Consider the following 22157-nt stretch of genomic DNA (forward strand, 5'->3'; position numbering starts at 1 on the left):
TAGTAATGCCCTGGGGGTGAGTTTCTTCCATTATTATCAGACTGTTCAGGTTTTCTCTCTTCTTGAATACAGCTTAGACCTGTACACTAACACCTCTATGTCCAAGAAGTGTTGTTACAAAGCTCTTTTAAAATCTCAAGGAATACATCATTTCTATATTTTTATAACTATCATAGAGCAAGAAAAGGATGGAACCGATATTAAAAGCTGACAAAGCTAGCACATACATACTCAAAAGAGAATTACTAGCTGTTCCATTTTGGTTGTAATGAGTGGAACAATACTCTGACCAAAAGAATGTGGAGCAAAATGTCTATTCATAGGCTTGCTGTGAATATTTTGCTGTCTATTCTATGCCTATGAATGAATAAAATCTTAAAAAAAAAAAAAAAAAGAATGTGTTTGAAACCACATGCCTAATTTCAAGGGATGAAGCTTAAGAAGTTCTTATACTATTTTCTGCATATTAAGAGAAATACAATAGTCCATCTAAAAAAAGAAGAAAAAGGGGACATCAAATTAAGATTCCAATCATAGCATTAGACTGCATTAATACCTTTCCCCAAAAGATAATTTAAGGGCTATTTCTAAAAAAAAAAAAAAAAAAAAAAAAAGAGCAAATAAAATTTGCATCTCCGTTTCTCAAATTTTACTCATACAATTCTAACTTCCAGTGTAGGAGGGCACTCCAGGTCGTCAAAATCCAATTCTTAAACCAAATCACTTGCAGAGACATTGCCTACTTTTTGCTCCCAAGAGCAAGGGCACAGGCATGAGACAGTCTAAGTGGAAATAGGGGAGGCCAGGAGGTTCAATTCCAGCTTTACCACTTCAGAATGCTGTGAACTTTGATGTATTCATACTTGGATGAAATTCTGAACCAAATTTCCCTCCTGGTAAAATGAGGATAACATCACCTACCTCTTGGGTCGGGTATGAGGATTTGAAGCCACATCTATTAAAGCCTTTGACACATGACACACTCAAAAGACAGGAGGCTTCAAAAATGTTACCAGTAGTATCTAGCATAGAACTTTAGCTTTTCTTTCTTTTAAAAAATAATTATCCTATTCAGTTTAGGGTCATGACAAAATGTCGGTATTTTCCAATGTACAATATCTGTCAGATTGCAAATTCTATTAACCATTTAAACTTCTGTATAATTTCCTAGGAAACACTACAGGGATTTCAATGTTCCGCAGCAGCTAAAGCTATAGTTCATCTACAGCCTAAACGAAGCATAGTTAATCTGTATAGTGCTGGGCAAGGCCCAGGAAAATAGTCCTCATTCATTTTTTTTTTTTTTTTGCTCCAAAATTCCTTCTTAGTCTATAAAAAGAGTACCACATTTAAATTTTACCGTACAGATACTGCACACTAGAGAAGCATAAAATCCTAATAAGTTATACCTCATTTTCTATGGAGAAAGCATCTTATGTAATAAACTAACAAATATACCATTCACTGAAACATCTTATCTGGCTGGCATTATTGGCAGAGTGTGGTGGAACACAAGGAACATATGCTTTAGCTTCAGAGAAGCCAAAAATCAAATTCAAGCACTCTGCTAGCTGTGTGAAATCTAAGTCTCAGCGTTTCCATCTAAAAATAAGAAAAATTACCTTCTCTTACACGGGTTTCTAAGAGGATAACATGATATAAGGTAAGTACAGCTGAATATCATAGGGGCTCAAAAATGGTAACTTCTGTTTTACAACCAATCCAAGGCAGGAGAAGGTACATGTTGGTGATAGCAAAAAGCAAAGCTGTTTTATGTCTGGGGAGAGATGACTGGTGAGTTAGTCTTGTCTTTATCTCTATCTCCTTTCTCCCCCTCAGTTAGGCGCCTCGGGCACCTTCCCTAAGCACTGGAACAGTGTGTGTTTCCTAGTGTAAACGCCCCTCTACAGATGGGCATCAACACCCCCGCTCCGCATCTCCCTCAATGCCAAAGGCAGCTACAAACAAAAACCAACAACGCAAAACAACTCTCAGCTGAGAAACTGAGTGGAGCAAGGGGACTACATCCGACTAGCCTTAATCCAGAAAGAATCTCTGATTTGGGGAAGAGATTAACAATGAGCTCAATGAGCTCACTGTGATCCTACTAATAATTTACAAAGAATATTCAGTTACTATTGGTAAGTGAGCAATTGTAATCTGGGCCATTTCCTTCTCTAGGAAAGGCAACCGTTTTACAAACCCTGCAGTTTAGTCTCATCAGAAATACAAAGACTCTAAGGACTAAAATAAGATGATTTTTTGGATAACAATACTTTACTTTTATCCTTTTATTTTCTATCTTAAACCACTTAGAATACATTTATTCTCCGTGTATAAACTGAAAGGGCACTATTCTCTTCTATGCCAAATTTTAGGCCTGTAGAAAACTAAGGGTCTTTAAATAATATGATAGCTTGTAATAAATCCAAGAAAGAAAGAAAGAAAACAAACATAATTAGGACAGCTTCAATGTTCTTGATCTAGATTGTCTACCAGTTTAAAAAAAAGAAAATTTGAACATTTTGAAATTAGTCTATTCTTTAGAAAGATATTTGGGAGGGGTCTTGGGAGAAATAAAGGCAAACGAGGATACCTTTTAACCACTTAAGAAAACTAATATCAAAAGGAACATTTTGACCAAAATTATAGACTAGGAACGCCAAGTAATATACCCCAGTTTTGTGTTACGTATTACCATGTGACAATCAATTTTATTTTTTTTAAATAGGGCAATTAGACAACCTTTTAGCTCATTAACAGAACTGAAATAAAACCTTACCTATCAGAAGCTGAGAAATTAGTAAGCTGAAAAATGATTAAAAAAAAAACAAACCCTGATTTTAACATTTACTGATACCACATGTGGAAGACATCATAATAAAGTTCAAGTTCTCAGATGAGAATAATTAAAGCCCTTGCTCTACCCATACTTACTCTAAGCCGACCCACAGTTTAAACAAAGAATATATTCTCTGGACACCAAGTGCATGGCAGCAGAGAAACTGCAAGTTAGAAATGGGGGCAGGAGTTCAAGAGAAGAGAGGTGCTGTGTGCTTGCACACTGACAAGACCAAGAGAAGACCAAAACCATGAGAAAGCACAATAGTCTAGGGCCATGAACTATAGAGATACATATTATAAGACATAAAGAAGGGACAAGTAGAGATATAAAATAAAGATTTAAAAGATAAAAGGCCATTAAGAACAACTTTAAGCCAATAAATTTAAAAATAGAATGGCTAGATATTTTGAAAAGTATAAATTTCCTAAACTGACTCAAGGAGAAATTAAAAAATCAATAGCCCATAACTCTTAAAAACTTGGAATCTGTAGTTAAAAATCTTTGCACAGGAAAGCACCAACCCAAGCAAGCATTCCAGGCAGAAGTCAGTCTAACAACTGTGATTTCTAATCACTGGTGGCCAGAGCGAGAGCTCGGGGTCAAAAGAGAAGTGACAGCCAGCATAATAAAGCAAGAAGAAGAAATAAATGCATACTAATTGGAGAGGAAGAAGTGAAACTGTCCATTCTCAGAGGACCATGACTGTCCCTATAGAAAACGCTAAGGAATTTTTAAAAAGGAAGGAGGGAAGGGAGGAAGAAAGGGAAAGAGGGAGGAAGAAAGGGAGGGAGGGAGGAGGGGAAAGGAGGAAGGAAAAATGGAACACCCTAGAACTAACCCAAGTAAGTTCTCAGCAGGGTCATGGGATACAAGATCAACACACAAATCAAATCACATATCTATATACTAACCACAGACACTGTAAACTGAAATTAAAGGTCTTGTGACAAAGATAATGACCTTAAAGGGCAAGAAAACAGACTAATATTTCTGTGAAATAATTCCTTTCGCCAAAGTCCTAACATCTATATGCTTCAGAAGGATGAGATTAAAATGGAAGGGGGAAAATATGATAGACTCCTAAAGTTGCCCCTGCCTCTATACTTCCCCTAGGGAGCAGTGAACTGGAAGAATGTGCTCTATAGTCCAGCCCATAGCCATGCCAGGTCCATGCCTTCTATCTCCACTGACCTCTCCCAGGTTCAGGCTTCAGCATCATTTGCATGTCTGAGTTGTAACAGCTGCCCAGCATAGCCTGCCCTTGTCCACTCACCAGGCCCTGGAACATCTTCCATAATACTGATCCTATGATTTCAAGCAGCTAAGAAAAAAGTCAAGGACTTGATGTCTAGCTACTTCCTCCACACTTTAAGAACTATGCATAAAAGGAGCAACAAAACAATAGTTCTCAGTATCATAACTTAGGAATATAAAGGTAACTAACATTACTGAAATTATATCACTTGGAGAAAAAAGGTAACCAAATGGTTGTTTTTATGTGTATAAAGAATCTTTCTCTAAAATGGAGAATTCCTTAGAAACTCCTAGAAAAAAATTAATATTGCAAAGAGTTAAAAATGTAAATAAACAACCAAAAGAGATTTGTGAGGAGTCTTTCATGGGAGATGTTAAAGAGGATAAGCAACCCTCTGTCTCTCGCCAGCCCAGGTAGTCTTTCCTCTACAAGCAACTGAACTAACTAATCTCAAGGTACTGTGATTTTTTTTTTTAATGTTAGAATTTAAAAAAAATAAGCATAGCATTCCACAAAAATGACATTACTTAAGATCTAGCAGTAGTACAGCAGTTACAGGTCTGACTCCTGATCACACTACTGTCCCATTGACCTAAAGTATAACCCTAACATCCAACATACTGAGTTATCTGAAGAGTCTCATATTCTATGTCACTTGGTAGTATTTCAATCAGGTGCTGATTTAATACTCAATCTAAAACAAGTCAGTGCCAGCTGCAAAAATACCTAATAAAAGTCATGCTGTTTTGTCAATATAACCCCCCACCCCCCGCAAGCCTGATCTCCCCTTATAAAAACCTTTCTACACAGTTTAAGGAATACCTACTTCCCATAAACATAGCTTAGAATGGGGGTTCTTTTTATAAATACAGAAAAGTAAGCTTCAATAGTTTCAAAAATGAACCAAGCAGTCTAAAATACAGTTAATTCTCATATTCTTTGATAATGAGGGGAAAACTACTTCAGGAAGATTCACAAATTTCTTAGGCATTGTCAGATTTGAAATAGATTAAGATTTACTATTTATTTAAATAGTTCACATTATAACTGTTTGAAGTATAGCAGGTAAAAATAGTCTGTTACTGCTTTCAAGGAATCCTGGAACCCCATTTCTATGAGAGAATTCTCCACTTTGTCAAATCATAACAGACTCTAATTTTCCCAATAAAACGTCAAACTTGCCAGTTAAATGCTTGGATCTAATATAGATGAAATACTGCACAATTGCTGTTTCTAACTGCTAATCATAAATATACATAAGTCAAAATATGATTTTTAGAAATCCTGATTATTATGTTAAAATAGCTAGTTTAAGGAATATCTAACCATCCACAAAGATTTTCTATGCTCTGTACTTGATCAAATTACTTCAAATATGTGGTCTGCTTACTTTGACTCCCTACAGATATACTTTACTGGAATTACAGCTTAATATTATGCCCTTAACTTTTATTAAGAATTTATAAAATGGGGACGCCTGGGTGGCTCAGTTGGTCAAGCGGCTGCCTTCGGCTCGGGTCATGATCGAGCCCCACATCGGGCTCCTTGCTCGGTGGGGAGCCTGCTTCTCCCTCTGCCTCTGCCTACCACTCTGTCTGCCTGTGCTCGCTCGCTCTCTCTCTAACAAATAAATAAATTAAAAAAAAAAAAACGAATTTATAAAATGGAGTGCCTGGTTGGCTCAGTCAGAAGAGTGTGTGACTCTAGATCTTGGGTTTGTGAGTTTGAGCCCCATGTTGGGTACAGATGTTACTAACAACAACAACAACAAAAATAAAAAACAACAAAAAAAGAATTTATAAAATAAATGGTCTATATTATTCCATGTTCTAAAAAATAGTACTAAAAATATCATCCCTCATATAAAGACCCACACAAAAAACTCCTTTTTGGCTTTACTGCCAAGATTTCTCTCTTTAAAAAAAATCAATATGCTTTCTTTAAGGAGACAATGAAAAACACAAGTCATTGTGCTCCTCCTTTTTTCTGCTATTACCAACAGGAAACCCAAATGAAGACCTTAGTTTATAAATATGTGATAGAGCTGGAGATCCCCCTCCCACTCCCTTATGTAAGTCTAGATCAAGTATCATTATACTAAATGTCCAAGTATCAGTTTATCGCTAATCATCTTTTTAAAGAAGATTTTATTTATTTGACAGAGAGAGAGAGCACAAGCAGGGGGAGCAGGAGAGGCAGAGGGAGAGGGAGAAACGGACTCCCTAGTGAGCAGGAAACCAGACGTGGGGCTTGATCCCAGGACTCCAGGACCATGACCGGAGCTGAAGGCAGATGCTTAATGGACTGAGCCACCCAGGCACCCTTACTAATCATCTTTTTTTCTTTTGTTTGGAAGTAGATGGGAATAAAAATAGAGTTAACAGTCAAATTTTCTGAAACTTGAAAACTACTACTTCTGGGTCTAAAATTTAGTAATCTCAAATGTTCCTTAAGAGGAATGGGTAGGAATTTTCATGGATTATAAAAACAGATAAACCCACCATTAAAAAATGTAGTAAGTAAAAGGAACCATATGACCTTTCAAAGAGGAGATGGGAAAGCCTATTTAAACAAAACGCTGAAGAAAGAAACCAGAAGGAACTCATATATACTTAACAACATCAAACTCTGGATGTCAAAAAATATGCCATAAACGAAATTAAAGGACAAATGATATACTGTACCTTTAGACCAAACTTTTCACAATTAGAAATTTATTCCAAGAACACAGTCAGATAAGGACAGAGATTTATATGTGAGATAGTCTTCACAGTATTATCTTAGCAAAAAACTAGCAATAACTGTATTTTTTAGTTAACAGAATTGTGGTACTTTCATATGCTGAGATAACAGGCATTAAAAACAATGTCTCGGGGCGCCTGGGTGGCTCAGTCGTTAAGCGTCTGCGTTCAGCTCAGGTCATGATCCCGGGGTCCTGGGATCGAGCCCCGCATTGGGCTCTCTGCTCAGCGGGAAGCCTGCTTCTCCCTCTCCCACTCCCCCTGCTTGTGTTCCCTCTCTCACTGTGTCTCTCTCTGTCAAATAAAAAAAAAAAAAAATTAAAAATAAATAAATAAATAAATAATGATGTCTCTAGAGTATTTAGTATTCTGGAAATGTTCATGATATTAAATCAATATGGATATAAAACAGTCTATCTAAATTGACCTCAACAAACATACGCATATAAACATTTAATAAAAAGATTATGGATAGGGGATGCTACTGTGGTTATCTTGAGTGGTTTGGGATTATTTAATTTCATTTTCCCCCCTTTTTTGTATTTTCTAAAACACTACATTCAAATGTATTAATTTCCTAGTTGGAAAAAAAGTGTTATTCAAAAAGGAAATAAATCTTGAAAAAGAGCAATCTGATTTCATATTATAAACCCCAAATTATGTGTAAAATGTAGAAGAAATAAATAATAAAGTAACTGAAACAATTCAATTAATTCAAATGATTGAAAGGTTACTTTTAAAGAAAAGGTTGGCCCAACAGTGAGGAAGGAAAAAGACACAAAGACACAGTGGAGTGAGGGGGTGGGTGAACCAAATCAACGAAAAAAGGAATAACATAATACAGAGATCTCCACAAAACCAGTCTGATTTTCTCAAACAGTACTAGGGTTCCGTAGTAAGTAACACTGGATTGGGAAATATAAAATATCCTTTCCGGAGTACCGATAATAAGTAATGTGCATTTTTTTGTATATGGAGATACTATTTATAGGATAACTAACAGAAATAGATTATGTGATGCCATATAACAGTACCACTTTTAGCACAGCTGAGCTTAGAAGACGAGTTTCCAAAATGTAATCAAAAGAAGGGAGCAAGCAGTGGTAGGAAGAGTGCATATTCCATTGCCATAAAAACATTTTCAGTTGTTAATCAAAAAAGTGGCATTATGATATGAATTCAACTCTTTCCGTATGTATCAGTCTCTTCTGGTTGCAGAGTACAGACATTCACTCAGGCTGGCAAATGTAGTTGGGCAAGGCGGGGGACAATGACTGGTTCTAAGCATGAATTGGAGGAAAAGGGAAATAAGACTTCTCACAGAAATCTAAGAACAATCAGTTAACACAGGTCAAGTAGGCCTCAAGGAAGCTGCAATGGAGAATGTGATCTAGTTCCAAGGTCGCCCTAGTGGACCGTGCAGTGGGAGTTCGTGGGTCCTCATTCTAGTCCTCCTGCCATTGCTGTGACTCAGCAACTCCCCAGGTACCCGGCTTTTGGTATCTGATTTGCCTCCAGCTACCAGCTGGTCTCTCTGCTCCTATACTCTAATTTTTTCTTTTAACCCCAAAGCTGTCACTTGGTCATACCTCTGGCTAATTCTTGGCGCATCACAGGTCCCTTCTACCTCCTTCTCTTGACTTTTCAAATTTTGCTCCCTTCCACTGCTTAACTGCAAAATCTGACTTTCTGTAAGTTCTCTGATCCACATCATCAGTGACTCTTACAGTAACCATCACTCCCTGCTACTTGTCTGAGTATATCCAAACAGAAAATTAAAAGCAGCAAGAGCTAGATTTCTTTAACCAGCCAATGAGATCTGTGGGAACCTGACTGGTTCAGCTTGTTCCTATCTGGACAAAACTCTCTGCTACTGCACCTGGGTGGCCAGTGGCTGACCTATGACTGGTGCCTTTGATATGGGCACCTGCTCCAGTCCAAGAACCTACAGCCAAATAAGAGAAGGTCATTTACAATGTAAAGCACGGCTACCCTGGTTTACTCCCTCAGCAAATGTTCCCCTTGGACATGACTAGGGGAACAGCAGGAGCTGCAATTGCTCTGTGACAACACATAATAATATGGAGATGTTTAATATTACTCCAGAATCGTACTCCAGAGTTTCATAAATCATATTCCCTGGAATATTAGTATGCTATAAAATATTAAGAGGTATGCTACAGATAAAGTTTGCAGTTTAAATAAGGTAATGCCTAAACCCTCTGAGAGAAGAGACCCTCCTGAGCATTACCACCCAGACTTACTTGACAAAGGCAGCCTTATTAAGATTTCACAGGACACTAATACTCTGTGGATCAGTTTGGAAAATGCTGTCCTATAGAGCTGCAACTTTGCCCACAATCCAAAACCCAATGCAATGCTAATTTCAAGAAAGCAGGGACTTACTTCAGTTTTGTGTCATGCTTGGTATGTATTAGATACTCAATATATGAATGTTTGTGAAAGTAATTAACATGGAGGCTGAAGGAAAAACAGGAAATAGGAGGCTAAGTGGGAAAAAGATTCAAGAGGATACCATATCTGGTAATGATAGACTAAGATTTTTCTGACCAAGCCTCCTGCTGAAAACAATTAAAAATCCCTGGATACGAAAAAAAACAAAAACAAAACCCAAAAAACCAACAATATCTTAAAATAAAAAGTTGACAACATGGTGGGAAACTGCCAGACAAATTCTAGGGTCAACTGGGACCCCGAGAGGTAACAGGAACCTCCCAAAGACTACTGGCCCTGAGGGCACCTGCAGACAGAACACAACAAATTAGGGTGCTTAGGTGGCTCCACTGGTTAAGTGTCTGCCTTCGGCTCAGGTTGTGATCCTGGGGTCCTGGGATTGAGTCCTGCATCAGGTTCCCTAATCATCGAGGAGTCTGCTTCTCCCTCTGCCCCTCCCCCTGCTCGTGCTTGCTCTCTCTCAAATAAATAAAATCTAAAAAAAAAAAGACCACAGCAAATTAGATCTTTGGTTTCAATAGCCTCACTGAGGGGAACAAATGTCAATGGAAAAATTCCTCAAAAGATGGAGAGTACAGGGTACTCTTACCCACATTCAACTGGAACCACAAAGGGCTATAACCTCAGGTAAAGGTCAACTGTAACAAAACCTGAACCCTAATCCCACCCCTAGGGCACCACAGGGAGGGTTTTAGTCCAGAGAGAAGCAAGAGAAAAAAAGCCCGGTGGGTAGGGTATCCAGGATACAGGTTCCTAAGAAGTTTGTCCACCCCAGACAGGGGTCTGCAATCTGGGTTTGCATGGCATATTCATGTGGTGGAACAGAATGGGTACAACAGATTAGAGAAATAAAAATGTCATATACATAACACATGGACAAATGGCACAAAAATAAGTCAGACAAAAAAAGACTACAGGGGTGCCTGGGTGGCTCAGTCGGTTGAGCGTCTGCCTTCGGCTCAGGTCATGATTCCAGGGTCCTGGGATCAGGCCCCGCATCAGGCTCCCTGCTCGGCGGAGAGCCTGCTTCTCCTTCTCCCTCTGCCTGCTGCTCTGCTTACTTGTGCTGTCTCTCTGTCAAGTAAATAAAATCTTAAAAAAAAAAAAAAAGACTACATACTGACATACATACATATGTCTGCATGTATGTGCAGAAAAAGGGACAAAGTAAAGTGCATCATTTAGAGATGCACACCTAGGCGGTAAACTTTAAAGAGAAAGAAGAAATGATGAACACCAAAGTAAGAATCTGGTAACTTGTGGGGGATGGGATGGGGTAGAGACAGCTGGGGTTGGATTGTGGTGGGGCACACAGCAGACTTCAGTATACTGGCAATGTTCTGTTTCCTAACCTGGGTGGTGTGCTTTATAATGACTCATTAAACGTACCTTTATATTTTATTCATTGTTCAATATATGTGTATGTTATATTTCACCATATAAAGGGAAAATAAAGAGCAAAAAGGAAGCTTACACAAGAGAGAACAAAGAAAGCAGAAAGCAGAATTTGTTGCAGGCCACTAGCAAAGTGCTACTAACCACCACCTCAGGAATCTGTAGTGAAACCTAAATCGTAGTCCTCCTCTATACTAATCATTTCCCTGACTGGATTACTTTTAGCAGTACTGTAACATAAATCTAATACAATTTCTAATTGAATTATAAGAGAAACACTCCTCTGCCAAGTTTTTTCCGGACTTGACTCCATATGGTCATATAAGTTTTGCTATACACACGAAGAGCCATTCCGAGAGAAAGCCATAAACATTTGGCACAACAGATCCAACAAAATGTTCCACTGAAGAAAAACATGAAACATTTAATTACGTACTGGCAGATTATTTCCAAAGTTATGAAATTAAACTACATGTTAAATGTTAATAACATAACTTACAGTATTTAAGAACATAACTCTCCATAGTACGACAGTATTCAGCCGTAATTATCTATTTGTTCTAAGATGTTCTTTTATGAAAGAATCCCTTAAGTTCTTGCCTCTGTTCTACATCTCACTAGCCGTGGAAGCAATCTGGATTCTGCTTTCCTATTTAACAGTTGGGGAAAACTTCAATTTCCTGGATGTAATTTATGAATACTATCTACTCAACTAACTTAACTTAGTCCCTTGAAATGAAGCTAATGGGAAAAAAACTGTATTTGATTTTAAAAGTTTTTACATCTACGTGGAAGCTATGAGAACATATGTTCTTGCCTTTACAGTGATAGTTGGGTATTTCTAGGACCGATTCTTACCTACTCCAGCATGGCCGGCTATGTGGGGAGCGTACTTCCAGGCCACACACTCTACTCACTTTTCAATCTAATAGCTTAAAAAGTCTGTCTCAATTTGGCTATTCCCAATCATACCTCAGATTTACTATATCTAAAATGATCTTAAGACTTCTCCCCAAATTGGGATATCAGTACCCGTTTTCTATAGAAAACACCCTTATATTCAGTGGATGTTTATATTTACCCTTATACTTAATTGTTACCTAACAGTTGCTTTTTCCAGAATGGCTCTCAGATTTACCTTTTCTCTTTCACTGCCAGTAACCCTGTCCAGATTTCTACTGCACTTTCCTAGCGCAGTAGAACAACACCTCATAGACTCTCCTCTCTTCCTAGACTCAGAACACCGGCCAGACTCATTTCCTTTCAGGAACAATCATCAGTCACACACGCAGCACCTCCTATCTGACTTTCACTCGCTGCCATCTGTCATTAGGCCGCATTTTACCCCCACTGAATTCTCCTTCCTTTTCCTTCTCCCTTCACTACTCTGTCCTTCACAGTTCAATTTTCATGTTAAATGTCTAAACCAAGCTCCAATTTCTCAAAAAGGGTTACTGCTAACATCACAATATGTTCTTCTTTTTTTTCCCCCCACAATGTGTTCTTTTCTGCTCAGATGCTTGCAGGAGGGTTAATCTTATCACTGCAATGGTACTACAAGATTAAAAATCAAGGAAATCTTATGCTGCTTCTTATAACTCAAAACACTTAGGGGAGGCATAGGAGTTTACAGCCAGATATTTTTGGAAAAGACAGAACCAAGGTGCTCTATTCTATTTTGGTGCTTTGGTCTTGGCTCAAGGAAATGAGTAAAATCAACAGCTGGCCTATGAGCTGGCTAGTCAAGTCTGACTCACCATTTTGCCAAACTGACCCAACAATCAGCAGCCACAGGAAAGTGTTTGAGATTCTGTTTAAACCACTGGAGATGTCCTCTACTTACATTATCTGAAAGCTTGATCTGGGAATTTTAGTAAAAGAACTAGATGGCTAATTTGGACTATGTGCTCATTGGAAGAGAGGCCAAAACCCAGAATTTTCTAGGCACCAGTCATATTACTGGCAATCAAATATGCAATCATTACTGCCACTAAACTAGTTTCCACCTAATAACAAAGGGGATCAGGTGATAGGAATGGGGCTAATTTTCCTTACTCTACCCACTCATAACCCTTTCTTCTTCAATGCTGGATTATTTCATAAAAGCAAAACCACCAAGCTACAGCCATAATTTATAATTTCTTTCTCACTGTCCAGTAGCAGTAAAATCTCCATATTTTATTAATGTAATTGGGGGGTGGCAGAGGGAAAGGGAAAGAGAATTGTAGATAGGCTTCATGCCCAACGTGGAGCCCAATGTGGGGCTCAATCTCACAACCCTGAGATCATGACGAGAGCCGAAATCAGAATCAGATACTTAGCTGACTCTGCTACCCAGGAGCCCCTCCATATTTTATTTTTTTTAAAATTTTTATTTATTTATTTTAAATAATCTCTACACTCAATGTGGGGTTCAAACTCATGACCTTGAGATGAAGAGCTGCATGTTCCTCCAACCAAGCCAGCCAGGTGCCCCTAAAATTTCCATATTTAAAAATGATAGGGGAGGGCGCCTGGGTGGCTCAGTGGGTTAAGGCCTCTGCCTTCAGCTCAGGTCATGATCCCAGGATCCTGGGATCGAGCCCCGCATCGGGCTCTCTGCTCAGCGGGGAGCCTGCTTCCCTTCCTCTCTCTGCCTTCCTCTCTGCCTGCTTGTGACCTATCTGTCAAATAAATAAAATCTTAAAAAAAAAAAAAATGATAGGGACTCACAAGTTGTACTCTCCTGTGGCTTTATCATACGAAATCTAATCTTTTCTTGGTAAAAGCCACTTCTATTTCTTCCTAATACCCATTTTCCAGACTTCCCACCAGGTTAATGTTTTTCATAACTTAATTTTATTTTTTAGTTTATATCTGAGAAACTGTAATTGGGAGGGGGAGATTACTTCCTATAAAACTATTTCTAATGTAAGTGACTGTTCCCCCTTCTTTTCTTAAATTTCCTTTTAAAAAGGGATATAAGTATGTGCTTTGTGTTTGAGGGTAGTGGTGGTGAAATTATAATAGAACAAGACTCTATTTCTCTAGAAGATATTTGTAAAAAACAAAATCTCACAAAAAGTGTAAGACAGCAACCCAAACATCCACTGACATATGAACAGATAAGTAAAAGGTGGTATGTATAGAGGAAGTATATTTAGCCTTATAAAGGGAAGAAATTCTGACACAGGCTGCAACATGGATGAACCCTGAAGACATTCTGCTAACTAAAAGAAGCCAGTCATGACAGATGAATATTAAATGATCCCACGTATCTGAGGTTTCCAGAGTTCTCAACTTCACGGAGACAGCAAGCAGCATGGTGGCTGCCAGGGCTGGACAGAGAGGAGAACACGGAGTCAGTGTTTCATGGGGGCAGAGTTTCAGTCGGGGAAGACAGAAAAGTTCAGGTGATGATGGTGACAGCTGCGCAACGATGTGGATGTACTTGGTGCTACACGGTTATATATCTAAAGATAGTTAAAACAGTTAACTTCCATGTGTATTTCATCAGTTTAAAAAACCCGTATAACACAGGGAAGAATATACACCCTTTAAGTCCCTTTGTGTTCTGTGTGTTCAGTCAGTTCAGAGGCACTCCTGAAAAGGAGAAGCCATGCCCTCCACTATTGGCAGTGTCCTTCTCTTCACGTAATGGAGAAAATGGAGAAAAAAAAAAAAGTCTAAGAAATTAAGGTCTACACAAGCAATTTCCCTGTTCACATGGGTATTTAAATATCACTGGCTGCTGTATCTCTGGTAATTCTGCTGTAATCTTCCTGAATGTCTATCCATTCATTCAACACTTTACCAGCGTGGACTCTGCTAAACTTTATGTAAGATGCTGAAGATTTCTAGAGAGAGAGAGAGAGAGAGAGAGAGAAAGACAAGCATACTCCGTCTGAGACATCCACAATCTGGTGGAGAAGGCAAACAAATTACAACACAACCTAAATTCGAATTAATTCTAATCAGTGCTGCTGGGAAGACAAAGCGCAGAGCAACTACTGCTAGTTGTACGCCATACTTGTTCTCCACTTCTTCCAGAATAAAAGCAACAAAGAATATAAAGACTCTATTTCTCAGCCTTCCTTTGCACCGGGGTGGTGCAAGCAGATAAGCAGTGTGTGAGACCCAGGGAAACTTTTTTTTTTTTAAATTAAATTTAAAAGAAATTTTTTATAAACATACAATGTATTTTTATCCCCAGGGTACAGGTCTGTGAATCGCCAGGTTTACACACTTCACAGCACTCACCATAGCACATACCCTCCCCAATGTCCATAACCCCAACCCCCTCTCCTAACCCCCCTCCCCCCAGCAACCCTCGGTTTGTTTTGTGAGATTGAGTCACTTATGGTTTGTCTCCCTCCCGATCCCATCTTGTTTCATTTATTCTTTTCCTACCCCCCAAACCCCCCATGTTGCATCTCCATTTTCTCATATCAGGGAGATCATATGATAGTTGTCTTTCTCCAATTGACTTATTTCGCTAAGCATAATATCCTCTAGTTCCATCCACGTCGTCGCAAATGGCAAGATTTCATTTCTTTTGATGGCTGCATAGTATTCCACTGTGTATATATATACCACATCTTCTTTATCCATTCATCTGTTGATGGACACCTAGGTTCTTTCCACAGTTTGGCTATTGTGGACATTGCTGCTATAAACATGCGGGTGCATGTGGCCAGGGAAACTTTTAAGAGAGAGCTCACATACGCCCTTGGTCCCTTTTTTAGTTCCTTCCCACGTCTGGCTGTTTAAAACAGATACCTCAATTTTGGACCGCGAGGACAGGGTCAAATCTGAGAGATTCTGAAGCTCTGAGCTGGAAATTACTTCCTTAATGACTTTATAAAGAAAAGTATTCATTTCAGCCCTATCGTGCAAATTCTAAACTTAGAGGAGAGAAAGAAAATTCTCTCTTGTTCTCAGGCCTGCCTGTTATTTTGGAGGTTCTGGTACCTAACCCCAGCTTAGGAAGGAGATCAGGGAAGGCCTGACCGAAGAGGAGACTTTGCGCTAGGTTTTGAAGAATGACGTTACCTACCCAAGTGGAGAAGGTCATTTCAAGTACAGATCATGCAAAGGCACAGACTCAGGAAAGGGTCTAGCTTTCCAGGAGAAGTGGAGTGGCTCAGACACTAAAGTACAGGGCAGGTGGAATGAAGTAAAAGAACAAGCAACCTGAAAAGCTGGGGAAAATTGACTTTAAAGGGTATTACATGCCATGTTAAAAAAAAAAAAAAAGTACTTTTATTCCTGTACTTGACCACATGAAATGACTATGACTTCATAGATGATTCTCTGCATATTCTAGAAGAGCCTAACAGCTCAGTCAGAAAACAATCACAACTGTATGGATTACAGTATAGTGAGGACAGGGGTTAGTAACACAGGAAAGAAAATCTTATTCTGTAAGAGAAAGGCACACTAGTATTTCTGTAAATGTTGAAGACTAGAAGAAATAATTATCCAGCATAAGGAAAAGATTAGGGGGTGCCTGGGTGGCCCAACTCTGCCTTGGGCTCAGGTCATGGTCTCAGGGTCAATCTAGGCCAGCTCTGGACTCTCCACTCAGCAGGGAGCCCGTTTCCCCTCTCTCTCTACCTGCCTCTCTGTCTACTTGTGATCTCTCTCTGTCAAATGAATAAATTAAAAAAAAAAAAAAGGAAATGATTAGGACTACTGAGAGAGTTAAGGGAGAAGAATATGAACAATATAGAAGAGGGAATATACAAATAATTTGGCAATGTGTGGACCATATAAGGATCAGAATACCCACCTCCACCTCAGGGTACTGTGGTCAAAGAATTATACTGTAACTATGGGCATTTGATTATACATTTTATTTTTATAATATGCTTATACCCATGGTTTCCTTTCACAAGTGGCTATCATAAGTTAGTAAGTAATAGCCAAAGAGCACTAGTCTATAGAAGGAACTTGGTTATTTGATGATCAAATACCTTTTCCTATCAAGAGTTATAAATAAGAGTGAGGGAGAAAAGAAAATCAGTGCTCTATTAAGAGTTTGAATTTTTATTCAAATGAGTAGTATTTTTTTACATTTCTGCAAAAATCACGTATTATTGTTGTAAATTTTAATTTTATAATTTAAAAAACCACCACCAATGCCTCATAAAAAAATTTAAATACAGCAACTATTACCTCACAGAAGTATCAAGGACAAATTGTTGAGAGTATATGGCTTCTGTGACTCCATATCCATTAATTACATTCACCAAAGTTTCAAAGATCAGAAGATTCTAAAATAAGGTCTTACAATGTTTCCATTATTTTTGTCTTTAGCTCTCCCTAAATTTATGTACTGCATTTTAGCCTTTTAACAAATATCTACTGTATGCTAATCATACAAAACTTTTCAAAATTAATTTATTAATTGACAGTGATAAACACATATATTTTCCATGAAATTTCTTTTCCTATGACAAGATAGTGAAGTCATGATCAAAAGCTAAAGTTACATTCCTGGTACTTAAACCAGGAACTCTGGTTTCTTAAACCAGACTTTAAGAAAACTGTAGGACATGTTTTTTATATATATCCTGATATTCTTGTTTTCAATTCATTATAAAGAGTCTTTGCTACCTTCAATCAGATTATGAGTTTTATCAATATCCTACCCTGATAATAGGCATCAAAACGCTTCCTAAGAAACACTAAGAAAAAGGATTTAATTTTTTAAAGGTGGGGGAGATGGCTTTCTCAATTTAGCTTTTGCTTGAAAGAATGCAGTTATAGCACTTACTAACCCCGGAATTTCTCCTGATATTTATTCATCCCCTACAATGGTTATTCTATACGATAAAATAATTGGGGCAAAAATAGGAATCCAGTACACAAAGAGAGATCTTTGACCCAAGTAATTATTTCTCAATGAATGCATATTACAATAAAAAACTTCTCCAATGATAAGTCACCACACCGTTTTTAAACATTGGAAAAATAAGGCTAACAGTGAAACTAGCTATTGTGAAAGCTGGTTATAAAGTCACCTGATTCACTACCATAGAGAAGACTCTATGGCCCTACTCCTCAAACTCAAGAAATGGGAGTACAGTAAGAGTGACTTCTAGGAACACACAAAGGGCATCGTTGCTAATAAGCATCTACAGCTTCTGTAATATTCTCAAAGGAGTCAAGGCCATGGAAGATCCACCCTGGCTCCTCCTCACGTCACCAGGGTCCAGCTGGGTGTCCTTCAATCTGCCCTCCACACTGTCACCAGGGAATGCCATATAAAGCAGTCTCAGAAAACATAATTCTCTGTCCAAAATGTTTCAGTGCTCTCTACCCCACTGAGGGATAAAATGCAAATTCTGTCAAGGGAAGTATGCGGCCACTGAGAATCTGGCCCCTACCTTTTAGATATTATGTTTCAATAAGTGTTTTCCTTTTCCTCTCCCTTCCAAGTTCTAATCCTTTTTTAATACTGAACTATGTATAAATTTCCTGAACACATCAGGCTTCCATTTGCACGCTTTTTCATGTTGCTGTTGCCCTTGCCTGGAACGCCCTCCTCCTACTTTTACTACATCTGGTACACCACTACACTCCTTCCTCACATCTCAGTTCAACTGCCATCTTCTCATCAAGTCCTCCAAGACTCCTGCAGGCAACCCGAAGAGCTCCTCCTTCCTGTTGTGTTGGTAAACTAGCTCTCAGAAGGGGAAAAAAGCCCTGATATAGTCACTTCTGTTAAACTCAAATTTGTGTCAGTGTGCTTGTTACATTAGGGAACAACACAAACACAGCATAAATCCCGTTTGCTTGTGTGCCTTGAAATGCTAGGCGAATGCAGACCACTGCCCCCAGCCCTGTGCACCCAGCTCCAACACCTCCCAGCTACCCTCAGGCCCCCTCCTGGGTTAGGGTCATCCCTGTCCACATCTGGCGGTAACTTTCCCTCAGACTTCAGACATCTATTTCTACCACTTCACAGTAACTCACAAGAGGCAACCTTTCCTATGCCCACTTCCAAAGGCAGACTTCAAGTCTTTTTCATGTTAAAGCACAATATTTATTATAATATTTATGTTTTTCTTAACCACTTTAACATGTAAAACTCTGCTGTCCTTTTTATTCAGTTCCTACCTTACAAAAAAAAAAAAAAGTGTTACTGAGGAAGTTTTTGAGTGTTATGTCCCATTTTTCCCTAAGCTTGGGAACTTTCAGGAAAGCACATGTCCCATTGACAATAGTAGTCACTGTCGGTATGTAGCTCCACCACGGGTGATTGCAAATACTATCAGTTGGGCTCCGGTGTCCACTTTGGTTCTAACAAAACATACCCATAGTCTGTACAAGTCTTTATCATAGCAATTGCTATTTTGCATTAACTGTTTTTCTATTTAAAGACAGCAAGCTTTAAACAGGGTCCTTTTCACCTTAATACCAACATTCCCTAAAGACTACCCAGCTGTTAGTAGATGTCCTGCTAATGTAGACACTACAGGGTAACAAGACTTAAGATCTAATATAAATAATGCTAACTATAAAATCTATTTCTACAATGAAAAATTACTATCTACTCTGCTCCAAACCCCAGCCATCCTATTAGTAAATGGAGAGATGGGATTCAAACAGTGTTTCTAACTCAAAAGTTTATCAAAGGCAATGCTTCATAACCAACCTACTAATCTAGATGTAGATTATAGACTAATTTAAAAAACAGATTCTGGAGATGTAGTCTAACGGATTTTTCTGGATGATTAATAAATTTATATAAGATGTCTTACAAGAGGGGCACCTGGGCAGTTCAGTTGGTTAAGGTTCAGCTCAGGTCATGACGCCAGGGTCCTGCAATTGAGCCCTTTAAGGGAGCCTGATTCTCCCTCTCCATCTTCCAGCCCTTCCCCTGCTTGTGTGCTCTCTATCTCTCTCTGTCAAATAAATAAATAAAATCTTTTTTTAAAAAAGGTGTCTTACAAGAGTATGCATATTTGACTTATAAATTTAATCTTTTGTGAGAAAGATAAAATTACACAAAATAGGACCTATCCTCCATATATGGGCCATTTTGTCTAATTCAATCTTAATCTAAGCCTATATCAAAAGTTACCCTGAAATCTAAGATAAACAGCATTAATATATACTAAAATTTAAAATAAGCATTAGTGGGGCACCTGGGTGGCTCAGTAGGTTAAAGCCTCTGCCTTCGGCTCAGATCATGATCCCAGAGTCCTGGGATCAAGCCCCACTTCGGCTCTCTGCTCAGCAGGGAGCCTGCTTCTCTCTCTCTCTGCCTGCCTCTCTGCCTACTTGTGATCTCTATCTGATAAATAAATAAAATCTTTAAAAATAAAATAAAATAAGCAATAGATAGCACAGTGACTACCAGTGATTTATTGACCAAAAACCACATGTAAGTTGATTTCTTTACATACATATACGCACACACACGTACACATACACGTTTAAAATCTTAAAATTCATAATATTTACTTTTTAACTACTGCTTCCTTGATATAGAGAAAAGTATGAATTCAAAACTATGTATTAGTGATTATAATAAAAAAAATTTGTTCTTCCTCAGCATACTACTGCATGTCTCAAACAATGGTGAAAAGTTACATCAACTTCAAGTTTTGCTAAGAACTAAAACATACTTCATGCCTGTGAATCCAACAACACAGAGAACTGCTGCTCCCATTTAGCATGCATCAGGACAACCCAGGCTTATAAAACAAGTTACTGAACCCCACTCTCAGAGTTCTGACTCAATACTTTGCAGGTGGGGCTAGAGATTTTGTATTTCTAAAAACCTCTCAAGTGATCCCGATGCTGTTGGTACTTGAACCACACCTTGGGGTGAGAAATACCTGTGTTCAAACCCCAGCCTATCACTTAGTATCTTTGTTCTCTGGACATAGTTTAAAAGTTTTACCCCTCAATTTTCCCATGTCTAAAAGGCAGAGAGTTACCAGAAAATTAAGCAAATAATGTATTTAAAGTGCCCACACATGGTGAGGACTCAAATGGTAACTATGTATGTTGGCTGAATAAATGAATGCCAGACTTAAAAATACACACAAGTGCTGGCTAAGAGGGAGTAAAAACACTCCACACCCTGTCTCTCTTACTGAACACAATATAAAATCTAAATACAATGACTGGAGCGGCTATTTAAAGAATCCGAAAAGTAAATGGTGGCAGCCAGACTGAGGAAGAAGAGCAGAATTGAAAGTATCATAGAAGCAGTGCGCGCTTACTGCCCAACCCCCACCCCCCCATCCTGTTGCCTAGACTAGAAGTGGTATCAACACAGGCAGTGGTCTAGGAGAAGCCCTCTAGATCTGGCTGAGCAGGAAAAGGGATCTCCTGACAGTAACAGCAGGGGGCCCAAAGGTACCCTAAAAGTCGGAGGAAAGTCTCCAATTCCAGAAGCTATGGTTTCAAGAGGGTGTTGCAAACCTCTCTTCCAAACACCCTCTCTACCACCACCACCTGTGCTCCCACCACTTGTCCCTGGATGTGGGTGCAAATGCAAGAAGTCAGCAGAGGAGACAGCTTTCTGGCTACAGGACCAAAAAGGGGAGCCCCCGAGAAGTAGGAAGTATAAGGGAAATTGCTGAATGGGTGGAACTCAGAAAAGCAATTCCATAATGTTGATTATGACCTCCTGGGCTCACTCCTGAGCTGAACATGGCATGGATCTCGTCCTAAACAACAAACCAGAACCTTTGAGAACTGAACAGAGACAGAAAGACACCTATCTCCAACTGGCCAATGGGTAGTACACACAGGACAGATCCAAGCAGCAAAGCACTGTAGGCTTTGAAAACGGAACTGACACTGAAATCACAACCCACAGAAAGCTGGCTGCAACTTGCATGCCAAACCCGACAGGGGCGACTGCATACTAAACCACAAAAATGAACATCCTCCATAGAATTTAAACAAGACCCACAACCTTATGATACTGAAGAATGCAATCCAAAATTGTGTGGGAACATCTCAACTGGCATGGGACAATAAACACACTGATACTGAGATGATACCAACTGTTGGAATTATCTGACAAGACTTTAAAGCATTATTATAAAAATACTCCAAGAAGGGTGAACACTCTTGAAAAGAATATGTCTCAGCAAAGAAACAGAATCAAATGGAAATTTTATAACTGAAATAATTCACTGGATGGGCTTAATAAGTAAAATGGAGATGACAAAAGAAAGCCAGTGAACTTTAGGACCGACTGATAAAAAATATCTGTCTGCACAACAAACAAAAGGAAACAAAATGAACAGAGTACCAAGGACCTTTAGGATACCAAAAGGACTAACATTAGCATCACTGGCATCCTAAAAGGAGTGAGAGTGTAGTATAGAAAAGTATTGGAGAAAATGAAGGCTGAAAACTTCACAAACTTGTTAAACGACACAATGCAAATACACATCTGAGAAGCTGAGAGAAGCTAAAGAGAATAAACCTGAGA

At 38.8% G+C, this 22157-nt stretch overlaps 1 protein-coding gene across 1 annotated transcript in view; it reads right to left on the reverse strand.

The window, feature by feature from the left end:
- Positions 1-22157, reverse strand: part of SOCS5 (suppressor of cytokine signaling 5) — a 61790-nt gene that overhangs the window by 13897 nt on the left and 25736 nt on the right. The gene's annotated exons all lie outside the window — the stretch shown is intronic.

This window comes from Martes martes (assembly GCF_963455335.1).
Source record: "Martes martes genome assembly, chromosome: 9".
Lineage (NCBI taxonomy): Eukaryota > Metazoa > Chordata > Mammalia > Carnivora > Mustelidae > Martes > Martes martes.